At 43.7% G+C, this 12,859-nt stretch overlaps 1 non-coding gene and 1 pseudogene across 1 annotated transcript; both read left to right on the top strand.

Moving 5' to 3' along the window:
- The first annotated feature begins 239 nt into the window (after positions 1 to 239).
- trnag-gcc (transfer RNA glycine (anticodon GCC)) lies at positions 240 to 310 on the top strand. The gene has a single exon. It is a non-coding gene; the product is annotated as a tRNA-Gly (tRNA).
- A 1,168-nt stretch (positions 311 to 1,478) lies between these two features.
- The window catches only part of LOC137306998 (protein FAM200A-like), a 29,865-nt pseudogene continuing 18,484 nt past the window's right edge, over positions 1,479 to 12,859 (top strand).

Below are 12,859 nucleotides of genomic sequence, written 5' to 3'. Positions count from 1 at the left end.
CGTTGAAGTATCTCTCATGCTGGGAGAGAGGTAAATGCGGTCAATTAATTCCAATTAATGTATTTGAGCATTGAAGAGATGTTTATGCCGCAGCACTGCGAGCCGACTTCAAACCTGAGCAGGAAAACCCCATTGGAGTTTTGAGCCAACAGCTTCAACCACTCGTCCATCGCAGCTGTTAACGGCATGTTCGTTCAGACAGGATTCCATTTAGAAACATGAAAACTTTGCACAAGTTAGCATTGGTGGTTTAGGGGTAGAATTCTCGCCTGCCACGCGGGAGACCCGGGTTCGAATCCCGGCCAATGCAGGATCATTTAGCATTCTGCACCAAGGAGGAACTTCGGAACAGGATTCCGGTATTTGGTCCTTCCAGCCTGTTCCGCAACTCAATGAGAGCATGGCTGAGTTGTAACCGAACTCCCTTTACCCGCCTTAGTCCCATATCTCTAAATACCTTTAATTTACAAAAATCTTTAAATCACGGGTTTGAAATTAACAATTGTGCTCGCATCAAACTGCCGTTTCTGGAAGAGATTTCCTCTCTTTGCTTGTCGAAGTGTGTCCTAACTTCACTCCTGAAAGTCCTGACTCTAATGTTTAGGCTATGCCCCCAAGTCCTGGACACCCCAACGAGCGGAAATAGTTTCTTTGTAACTACCCCATGAGTTCCTCTTAATATCTTGATAATTTCGATCACATCAGCCTTTATCTACTAAATTGCAGGGAATACAACCGTAGTTTGTGTAATCTCTCCTCGTAATTTAACGCTTAGAATCCATATATCATTCTAGTAAATCTACACCGCATTCCCTCCAAGGACAGTATATCCTTCCTAAGGTGCGGTGTCCAAAGCTGAACACAATACTCCAGGTGTGGTCCAACCAGAGCTTTGTGTTGCTCTGGAGCAATGTCCATTCCCTTGTATTTTCGTCCTCTAAATATATAGGCCACCATTCCATTAGCCTTTTTGATTATTTCCAGTACCTGTCTATGACATGTTATTGATCTATGTACATGGACACCTAAGTTCCTTTGGAACTCCACAGTTTCGAATTTTTCACCTTTTGGAAATTATTCTCATCTATCTTTGTGAAGTCCAAAGTGGATGACCTCACACTTGCCGAAATTGAAATCCATTTGCCACGGTTTTGGCCATTCATTTATTATGTTAATGTCTCTCTGGAATGTTAGGCTTTCATCTTCACTGCTTACAACGTGCCAATTTTGGGGCCATCGGCAAACTTCGGTATCTCGTTCTCTATCCCGTCATCCAATATCAATGAGACCCCCTGCCCTGGGGGAAATTCACATTCAGCATCAATCTCTTCATCATCTTGAGACATTTTATTTACTTTACATGTGTTGCCGAGGCATCGAATGTAAGAGCAGGGAGGTTATTCTGGAAATGAATAATTCACTAGTTTGGCCACAGCTGGAGTATTGCGTACAGTTGTGGTCACCACATTACAGGAAAGATGCGACTGCACGAGAAATGGTACAGATGTGATTTACGACGATGTTTAGAGGACTGGAGAATTTTAGCTATGAGGATAGATTGGATAGGCTGAGGGTGTTTTCTCTGGAACCGAGGAGGCAGAGGGGGGATTTAATTGAGGTGTACAAAATTATTACGGGCCGCGATAGAGTGGAAAGGAAGGACCTGTTTCACTCAGCAGGGAGGTCAATAAAAAGGGGGCATATATTTAAGGTAATTGGTAGAGGATTAGAATGGAGCAGAGGGGAATTATTTCCACCCAGCGGGTGGTGCGGGTCTGGAACTCACTCCCAGAGAGGGTGGGAGAAGCAGAAACCCTCATCGGATTTAAAAAGCACTTCAATATGCACTTGAAGAGCCATAACCGACAAGACTACGGACCAAACGCTGGTAAGTCGGGCGATGCTGGATACCTCTTTTCCGGCCGGTACAAACACGATGGGCGCAATGGCCTCCGCTGGCGTAAATTTTCAAGATTGTCTGATTCTCTGATATGATTGCCGTCTGTCTCGGCATGGTGATAACATACATTCTACCATAAGAATACTTTAATCAAATTGGTGATTTGTTTCACTGTGAGAGCGACGAGACATGTATGTGTGGACATTGGCTGCAGCAGCTGGGTTGCACCTTTACTTTTCCTACCGTCTCAGTCTTTCTTTAACCTTCTCTGCTGGTGTTGCAGGTTCGATCAGCCGTCGCCGTTCAAGGAAGCCGACAAAGTCCATCAGGCGACAACACAAGAGACAGAGACAGGGAAAGATAGAGAAATGCATGCAAAGAAAATAAAGGTTATCAATAGAATCATACAATCATAAAATGGTTACAGAACAGAAGGAGACTATTCGGCCCATCGAGCCCGTGCAGTGTCATTTTAAGAGCAATCCAGTTCGTCCCATTCCCCCGCTCCTTCCGGTAGCTCTATATTTTTATGCCTTCAAGTATTTATCGAAATCCTTTTTAAAAGCCACGATTGAATCTGCTTCCACTATCCTTTCAGGCAGCGCATTCCAGATTATAACTACTCGCCGGGTAAAAAAGTGTTTCCTCATATCGCCTTTGGTTCTTTTGCCAATCACCGTAAATCTGTGTCCTCTGGTTCTCAACCTTTCCGCCAATGGGAACAGGTTCTCTTTATTTACTTTATCTAAACCCTTCATGATTTTGAACACTTCTATCAATTCTCCTCTTAACGTTCTCTGCTCCAAGGAGAACAACTCCAGCACGGGGTAAATGCGATCAATTAGCTTCAATTCATTAATTTGAGCATTAAACAGCTCTTTAAACGTTACTGTGAAATTATGGTAGCGTGGCCTCGCGGTCTAAGGTGTTAAATTTAATTTCTATAGATGCGTGGGTTTGAATCCCGCTGCTTTTCGAATTTCTGCCAATGTTTATTTTGTTCTGTTCACAGAAATCCCGATTGTAGTGCGATGGAGCAGAGGATGTGAAAGGAGCTGAAAGTGTAACTGCAGATATTATTTTCATCACGGGGACAGGACACGTTTCCACAGGTAAGGGCCTCTCACCTTAATATTATTTCCAGCAGAGTGGGACAGGTGATCAGGGTGACCGGGCTCCAGCGGCGCAGTCAGTGCACGCTCCTTATCTGACAGTACAGGGTCGGGAAATGCCGAGGTTGTTGGTTGAGTCTCACCAAGATCAACGAATCCTTTTCCTTGTGAACATTTCGAACGGAGCTGAACGTATATTTGAGGTGCTCCAAAATGCATCAATTATTTGTATCGCCACTTGGTTCCTCTTGTTGCAATAGTGATGAGATATTTAGTGTTATTCGTTTACAGGAGGGAGGCTGCGGTATTGGAGCCATAAACTATGATTTTGATCCAACTACAAAATATGGGATTTAGCTTGAGCTTTAAACCAGCGCGTTAGAACGCTCAGCCACGATACTTTCCATCTTGCGATCATCAGGAGCTACTTTTACAGGAATAGAATTACTGCAAGCAAGAATTATACCCCTCAAGCACAAATGCTCGAAAAGCAGCAGGATGAATGTGTCTAGTTAGAAACCAGTCTGAAGGAACATGCAGTCTGACAGAGCCGGAAGTTCAGCAGATTGACTTTTGCGGTGAGCAGATGATGAGCCTCCTTCTTGAGAGTGTTTCGCCAATCCAGCTCAGAGTGGATTAAGCATTATAAATTCGGGTGGGACTGGAGCCACTTGTATAAGATGAAGTGGAGGGGGTTGTTTCCCTTCCTTGATGGGCATTAATGATCCTGTTGTAGTTTTGCTGCAAAATTTCACTTCCCAGCGCCGAAATCACAGAACCCTGAGCTAAAATTCAACGATGGTGAGATTCGGACACACAACTTTTGCAGTGATTAGAAGTCCCATGTGCTACGCTTGGCACCACAAATCGGCTACCGATTAGGTTATTTCACGTTACCCATATGCTGATTTGGAACGTTTGCTGCGGTGCAGTGAATGGTTCGAAAGGTCAGTGTGGATTCATAGCGCTCCTGAGAAATCGACACAGCGATGGTATGTGCAATGTATAGTGCTCTCTCTCTCTCCCTCCCTTTTGCTTTCTCTTTCTCTCTCTCCCATTTGCACACTCTTGCTTTCTCTCGAGCTCTCACTCTCCCCGTTTATCTCAATAGGGTTGGAATACAAGGGGTGGATGTCATGTTACAGCTGCACAGAGCTCTGGTGAAACCCCATCTGGAGGATTGCATTCAGTTCTGTTCGCCGCACCTCAGGAAGGATGTCTGAAACTGGAGGCTCGAGATGCTGAATGGCCTACTCCTGTTCCTATGTTCCAATGAATGGAACAATAATTCAAGTACAGGGACCCTAATGTATCAGGATGAGTGAGTGAAGAAAGTTTTCTGTTTGAAGTACTGATTTCCTCAGTGACTCACCTCAGTGCTGTCCAGTCCAGACAAGCTGCTCGCACAAAGTGGCATTTTCTGTGAGAACACGAAAGGCTTGTTCAGGCCATGACAGTGCCGAGTGCGGGTCGGCCTGCGCGTGAAATGGAAAAGCGAGGTGAAATACTCCCACAAGCAGCGGATGTCTCTGTTTCCATTTCCAAAATGCACGCACGAACGGGCCGAATCGCTGCAGTTCCTGGGAAACCTGCAAGGCGACGCAGGGCTGCTGTGGATCATTTGAAGCAACCGGTACACACAAGATTCGGCCCGTTTCACGTGACCTCTCTGTTTCTGAATCTTCTTTCCTTCCTGCTTCCTCTACTCCTTCAGATGCCAATTGAATTAGATGCTTGATGCAAACACAGCGAATACATGAAACCCATATTGACCTGGTCAGCAGGGAGAGAGAGGGCAAGAACGGTGCTGGCCATTGAGAAGGGATGGATTTTGCACATGCCGGGAAAGGTCTCATCTCCCTGCTTCTTTGCTTTGTGGAATATCTTAGTGTTCAGGAGATGATCTCACTGCCCCCCAGGCCCATGATCCCCACTCGCACTCTCCTTCCAATCTCACACACCTTGCTTAGGTTTGAAATCGTGTAAGTTTTCACACTGGGATTTAATTTGAAGAAAGCAGTGCTGTGATAACCTGGTACTATTGAAGAGATGCAGTACCAGAAGAAACATAAAAGGCAAATGATAACAATGACTGTTCTCACACTGTGAGCTACAGTTAAAGGCTGACAACATTTAAAGTCTCATGCAGCAGGTCCGGGTCCAAATCTTTCACGTGGCATCTCCTTCTGCTTGTGTCACTTCTTTTCCTCCACGTAGAGTTCACTTGGAATTCCTGTGCGGCTGCATTGCGCATTTTCCAGATCTGCTTCGAGCTCAATTCGCTCCAGTTCATCAATTGCAGATATTAGTTTGATCAAGGGGAGAGGACACATTTTCACAGGCAAGGGCTGTTCATCCTATTGTTTTTCAAGCACAGTAGGGCAGATGATCAAAGTAACCGGATTGGGTGAACTGTCTGTACAGGTGCCTGGTGGGCTCATGGTTATGATTCGGCGTTCATACCTATATAATTAATTACATGAAACCAAATAAACTCGACGAAAAGAGGAATATTTCTGTTAACACCATTAACCAACCTATAACTTTCTGTTGCAGACTGAAAGAGACGCTAACGTGGTTACCGAGTGACACTCACAAGTTTAATAACGATTTGTTTCGTTTATGAAACACTTTTCAGACTGCATTTTAGAAATGGTCAGTGTATATGACACCAGGAGTTTGGTGCAGCCGTTGTTAAATTGAACAGGAACAGCCGATTGTCGACCTATCAACACAGGAGAAGAAACTCGCCCCTGAAGGTATATATGGAGCAAGTTCCAATATAATGAAAAAAACCTGCTGGGATCGAATTGGGGGATTTTTGCGTGTGAGGTGAACGTGCTAACCGCTATAATACAGAAACCGCAACACGGTAAGTATTTGTAAAAATGCTCAGTGTTTATCACACCAATAACATGGTGCAACCGGTGTTCAATTTCACAGGACCGGTGCTTTGTATCAAACAGAAGTTAGCAGCAAAAATTGTTATTAATGGGAACAGTGGGACTGAGAAATGCTTAAACAGCCGCACCCTGTGAAACAGAGCTCCAAGTATCGGTTTAAATAAAATCATGAACTGACAGAGCGGAGGTCAATTAAAGATTGAATCATATCGCAATTCACTGAATCTAAACAACGTTTAAAGAAGTGAATCTGTCAGGAGTGGGATTCCTGCGCTTTTGGTGAGGAAGTGTGGCGGGCTGCTGCTTCCGTCCCCTGCATTCCGAGAGGCGCGGTGGTGGTCGGTACCAATCTCCATCCTATAGATCCGGGTCCACACGTTTCCTGTGGAGCTGGTGGCAGAACTGCAGCGTCTGACTCCAGATCCGAATGCTCCGTGTTTGAATTTCGTTGGGTCCCAGCATTTTCACTCCGGCTCAGGGCTCTGCGACTGATTCGAAATTGGGACAGTGTTTTGGCGATTGGCTGTTCAGCGTTTGCGCAGTAATAACAAAATTAAATTTCATACATCAATGTTTTTTTTTCTGTTACTTTCTATTTACACCCTCTCCAGTTTTATATAGAAACAGATATCAATGTTTAAGGGGTGTGCTGTCCAATGTTTGTGGAATCAGTGTAATTCAATTTGATACATTGAATGGCGTTTTCTGTAACTTTCTATTTAGACCCTCTCCAGTTTAATATAGAAATAAGTCTCAATTTTTAAGGACTGTAGTGTGCAATGTTTGTGGTATGAGTGCAATTCAATCTGCTACGTTAGTCGATTCCTTCTCCAACCCAAACTCGTATCGGGTATATTTGTTCCAATACTTAGTGACCATCTCGATTTTCATTGAAAATTTCAATCAGCAAATCCCAGCGGGTATTTTGGGTTTGATAAACTAATTTAATTACTTGACTGTTTCCTGGAAATGATCCAGTGGCGATTTCCTTACCCGTACCGACAATTGAATCAATACATTCGTTCATTTCGCAAATGACAGTTGCGTAAATAAATAAATCTCGACATGTAACATGGAAAAGCAGCTCTTCCTGTCATTAAAAACAACTTCCGCATTTTTTTATTTGCTCACGTTTAAATGTAGAACATACATTCAGAACTGCCCACTAAACTTAAAAAATGGTAAAACAATTCCAGATTTCAAACACAGAACATGATGCCAATGTAGAAGTCAGATTAATCATCACTTTGTGAAATTTGCATTCTAATTGTCTTTATGATGTTACGGAAAATATTTCTCGATGTTCGTCCCCATCTTAACGGAGAAACTAAGATGAAAACCGAAAGAATTTTTTCCAAAAATATTTGGAGCGATTTAGTAGGTTCCCCTTCTCCTTTCTTTAATTGTTACATTTTACTAATTGTTCATCTTGATCCGTTTGCTTCATTTTTTCCTCAATCATTTATGGTGAATTTTCTACCTGTTAACGTTCTTAAATATTTGATTTGTTTGTTCCCTCCCTCTTGACTTGTGATTTGTTGACCTCCAGGTAAAAGTCTGAAACAGAAATGTGTTTATATTCAGGAGTGACACTGAAGTGTGAGACCGAGAGGTGATGCCGGATGTGTGACCGAGAGAACAACTGCTGGAGGCAGAACTGTCCGTAACCTAACATACCCCCTGTGGCATTGCACATGGTAAGTCGGATGACAATGTATTATGTTGACTGAACGGCTACGTGTATAACACACAACGGATTTTACTGCTGGTTTAACTCCACAAAGTATAATCACCATAAATGACCAAAGTCTCAGATCAGTTAGAATTGAATTACTGTTGGTGAGGGGAGTTTGTACATTGGAAGGAGTTTATACATTTACAGCTCCAGGTGAACCTGCAAACCTGTCTCGCCTGTCGGTGACGTCACCATGAGGTGTCTACCTTTGTTTGTGCTTCTGGACTTCTGAAGTGTGATTGAACCTTACCAAAAGTTTCCTATAATTAGTGAGGAAGGAAGGTATCAGTGTAAATGTAAGATATAAACGTGGATGTTTCACTGGGTAACCATGGGAACCAGATACACTGCTCATTCCAGTTATTTGTCCAGCAGGAAACAGAAATCATTCTCTTCAACTGTACTCGCCCGAAGGAAAAGGAAACAAACAAAACTGCTCTGTTCTTTGTTTTAGCTTCTTCTGCTGGTTTATGTTCACTCACAGAGAAAGTGACAGAGAGAGACTAAGAGATTGGATTGGCTTTTTCACTTTGTAATCTATTGAACTTTGTACTTATTATTAGAGACGGTTCTATCCAAACTATCCTGTGCCTGACATTCTCATTAATACCAAGATGTGTTCAAAATGAGTTTCTATCAATTTTACAAAAGCTGCACGCGAAAACTACTTTGAAACGAGTTTCGCTTTGCAACCTTTAATAGAGATGGGTTACTGGTTGTAAGTAAAGAAGTTTGTACACACAGGCCTTTGGGTCAGTATCCTCGAAACGTGTTTCGGACACATTGTATGAGAGGTCCTTCCGCACAGTGAAGGAACATTTCCGCTTTGAAGCTCTGGAATCCTTTCCTTGTTGGCTCCGGAATTAATACAAATACCGCCCTGTGTTATTTTGTTGCTGAATTCACAAATTGGGTAAATATCACATTGGAGACTTAAGTCAAAAAAGGCCCCGACCAAACGGGCACTTTGAGCAGCTTAGCCACGGAGCCAAATCAAGCTGCAACTTCACGACCTCCCCTCACTGACACCCGTCAGATACCCGCCACTGTCTATTGGAGTTTGAGGCCGTTTTGTACTTTTCTATTTGTCGCGTCCATTTCGCTGTGTTTACCGATACCGTTTTTATCTCTCGCTCCGTCTCGCTCTCTGTGGCAATGTGTGGATTGATTCTGAATGAAAAATGAAATAAAACGCCCTACTTATCAGTTGGGCCAGTGGCGCAATGGATGACGCGTCTTACTACAGTATCAGAAGATTATAGGTTCGACTCCTGCCTAGCTCGGTTTTATGCAATTTTCCCCCTGACACGGGGGAATGAATAAGTCAAACATTATAATTCGGTATTGTTTATGGTGAAGCAGCAAATAAAACATTCGATTTTGAATGATTTAGTTTCAGTTATGTACAAAAAAAAGAAACTTTGACCACAACGTAATTCCAACAAGCTGCCTTTTTATTGATATCAGACACACTAACATTGCAGCACGAGGTGTCGCCACCGCGCTAATGGCCTTCATGTGTCGACAAGAGCTTTCCAATCCCCGCCACCTCCTGAACATCGAGGCGTCCGGCAGAAGCAGCATTCACCGCCAGGACCGATATCGCGCTACATTTGCCGGTCTGCAGGAAATCCGATGCTGAAAATACAAAGCAGGACGGACAGTATCTCGAAAACAGTTAAACTTTCAGTGTTCAGACTTTGGTGAGAACTATAAGCAGGACTTTGGGTAGATATTAACTAGGTGTGTAGTCGGAGTGCGCTGTTCTTTTATAAACTGTGGGAGTGTAGATATGAGTGCGATGTCTATATATGAATTGTGGGTGTGTATATATGAGTGAGATGTTTATATATTAATTGTGGGTGTGTAGATATGAGTGTGATGTTTATATATGAATTATGGGTGTGTATATATGAGTGAGCTGTTTATATATGAACTGAGAGTGTGTTTCTATGAGTGCGATGTTTATACATCAAGTGCGGAATGATCTGAAGGGACGATTCCACCCGGGGTTATATGTTGTTCCAACGAATGACACAAAGTTCAATTAACATTAGGCGGAAATCACTCAGTTGTGCGGGCGTTAGACTAAAGATCTGAATATCTCGGGTTCCTGCAGTTTTAGTTATTTACCCGTAGCCCTTCATGTTTTTCCCTTCAAGTACTTATCCAATTCCCCTTTGAAAGCCACGATTGAATCTGCCTCCAGCGCTCACTCAGGCAGTGAATTCCAAATCTTAACCACTCGCGGCACAAAAGCGTTTTTCCTCATATCGCCTTTGATTCTTTTACAATCACCTTAAATCTTTGTCCTCTGGTTCTTGACCTTTCTGCCAATGGGAGCACCTACTCTGTCTGGACCCTTCAAGATTTTATCCACCTTCACCTTAAATGCATCTATGTGATTTGCCTCAACTACTCCTTGTGGTAGCGCGCTCCACATTCCGACCACTCTTTGGGTAAAGAAGTTGATCCTGAATTCCCTACTGGATTTATTAGTGACTATCTTATACTTATGACCTCTAGTTTTGGACTCGCCCACAAAGCAAGTGAAACCATTTTCTCCATGTATACCCAATCAAACCCATTCATTATCTTCAATACTTCTATCAGGTCACCCCTCGGCCATCTCTTTTCCAGAGAAAAACCCGTAGCCTGTTCATCCTTTCCTGATAGGTATATCCTCTCAGTTCTGGCATCACCCTTGTGAGTCTTTTCCACCTTCCCCAATGTCCCTATATCCTTCTTATAATATGGAGACCCGAACTTTGCCCAGTGCTCCAAGTTTTGTCTAACCAAGGTTCACTACGAGTTTAATATAACTTCTTTGCTTTTCAATTCTATCCCTCTAGAAATGAACCCCAGTGCTTCGTTTGTTTTCACATGGCCTTATTAACCAATGTCGCGACTTTTAGTGATTTGTGTATCTGTGTCCCTAAATCCCTTTGCTCCTCTATCCCATTTAGACTCTTATTATCCAAGCAGTATGTGGCCCACTTATTCTACCGACCAAAATGCACCACCTCACACTTAGCAATATTTAAATTAATTTGCCATTTACACGCCCATGCTGTAAGGTTACGAATGATTGCCTGTATTTTTCGCATTTTTCCCAATTAGGCGCCGTCCGCAAATTTTCAAAATGTACTTCCGATTCCCGTGTCCAAATCAATAATGTAAATTCTGAATAACAACGGCCCCAGTACCGATAAATTGTGAACAATAGTGGTCCCAGCACCGATAAATTGTGAACAACAGTGGTCGCAGCACCGATAAATTGTGAACAACAGTGGTCCCAGGACTTTTGATCTTGAACTACAGTTGAAACTTCTGCAGGAAATGAAAAGAAGCGCCCAAATCGCTCCACGTGAATCTCAAACACTTGGGAAAGAAGTTCAGTGCAAACAATCAGGAATTTAAAGGCACTTCAATGACCTGCACTTTCTTTGAATAAGTTTTGTTCGACATTACATTCGAACCTGAAATCGGACTCCTCCTTCATCTCACCGAAGCACAGTGTCGCCACTTTCTATCTGTCTGCCTGTAAGTGACGAGGTTGGACTAGGCACGGTCTTATCCAATTTTTGAAATCTCATTAGGCGCCAGGGAAAGGAAACATAGAGTCGAACTGTCCTTGTAACTGATGAGTTGAAGGGAATGTCGCTCCAAACAGATCGGGACAGAGCGCAGTGCAGCCACACAGGAGCTCCAAATCCACCCTCTCGCCAGTCGGCAATTACAAATTTTAACCGATTGGCCCAGTGTCACCCGCTGAAATCGAGTCTTTCTCGGAAACATTTTTTCATAGATTTGGTTTAAAAGTGAAAACTGCGGTCCACTTCACTGCAAGTGCAAGAGACAAATTGTAGACGCTGCCCGCGTGCAGCAAGAGATGGACAACATTCAGGCTTGGGCTGATAAATAGCAAGTAGCATTCGCGCCAGACAAGTGCCAGGCAATGACCATCTCCAACAAGAGAGCGTCTAACCACCTACCCTTGACAATCAACAGCATTACCTTCGCCGAATCTCCCACCATTAACAACCTGGGGGTTACCATGGACCAGAAACTTAACTGGACCATCCATATAAATACTGTGCTGCAAGAGCAGGTCAGAGACTGAGTATTCTGTGGCGAATGACTCATCTCCTGCCTACCCAAAGCCTTTCTACCATCTACAAGGCACAAGTCAGGAGTGTGATGGAATACCCTCCACGTGCCTGGATGAGTGCAGCTGCAACATCAGTCAACAAGCGAGGCACAATCCAGAACAAAGCAACCCACTTGATTGGCACCTCATCCACCACCCTAAACATTCACTCCCTTCACCACCGGCGCACCGTGGCTGCAGTGTGCACCATTCACAGGATGCACTGCAGCAACTCGCCAAGGCTTCTTCGACAACACCACCCAAACCCGCGACCTCTACCACCGAGAAGGACAAGGGCAGCAGGCGCAAATGAACACCACCACCTGCACGTTGCCCTCCAAGTCACACACCATCCCGACTTGGAAACATATCGCCGTTCCTTCATCGTCGCTGGGTCAAAATCCTGGAACTCTCGACCGAACAGCACTGTGAGAGCATTCACCACACGGGCTGCAGAGGTTCATGAAGGCAGCTCACCACCAACTTCTCAAGGGCCACCCGATTTTTGGACAGGTATCTAATGTGAACCTCTGTCTGCAGTAAAGGAATTGATACTGTGCCTTTCATTTGACACAATGTGATTTTTGGACAGGTAACTAACATAAACCTCAGTCTGCACTAATGGGATTGATACTGTATCTTCCAGTACGATACTTTATGCGAATTTTGGGCTGGTATATAATGTGTAGCTCAATCTGCACTCATGGAATTGATACTGTATCTTTCAACCTGACACTGAGATTTTTGGACTGGTATGTGATGTGTTGCTCAGTCTGCACGAATGGGATTGATACTGTGTCTTTCAGTCTTATACTGTATGAGAATATTGGACTGGTATCTAATGTGTACCTCAGTCTGCAGTAAAGGAATTGAAACTTTACATTTCATTCTGACACTATGAGGTTTTTGGACATATATCTTCAGCCAGAAGTGCCGAGTGGATAATCCATCTCAGCCTCCTCCCGATATCCCCACCATCACGGAAGCCAGTCTTCGGCCAATTCGATTCACTCCATGTGATATCAAGAAACGGCTGAGTGCACTGGATACAGCAAAGGC

This window comes from Heptranchias perlo, chromosome X (genome assembly GCF_035084215.1).
Source record: "Heptranchias perlo isolate sHepPer1 chromosome X, sHepPer1.hap1, whole genome shotgun sequence".
NCBI classification, from domain to species: domain Eukaryota; kingdom Metazoa; phylum Chordata; class Chondrichthyes; order Hexanchiformes; family Hexanchidae; genus Heptranchias; species Heptranchias perlo.
This window is presented reverse-complemented; position numbering and strand designations above follow the sequence as displayed.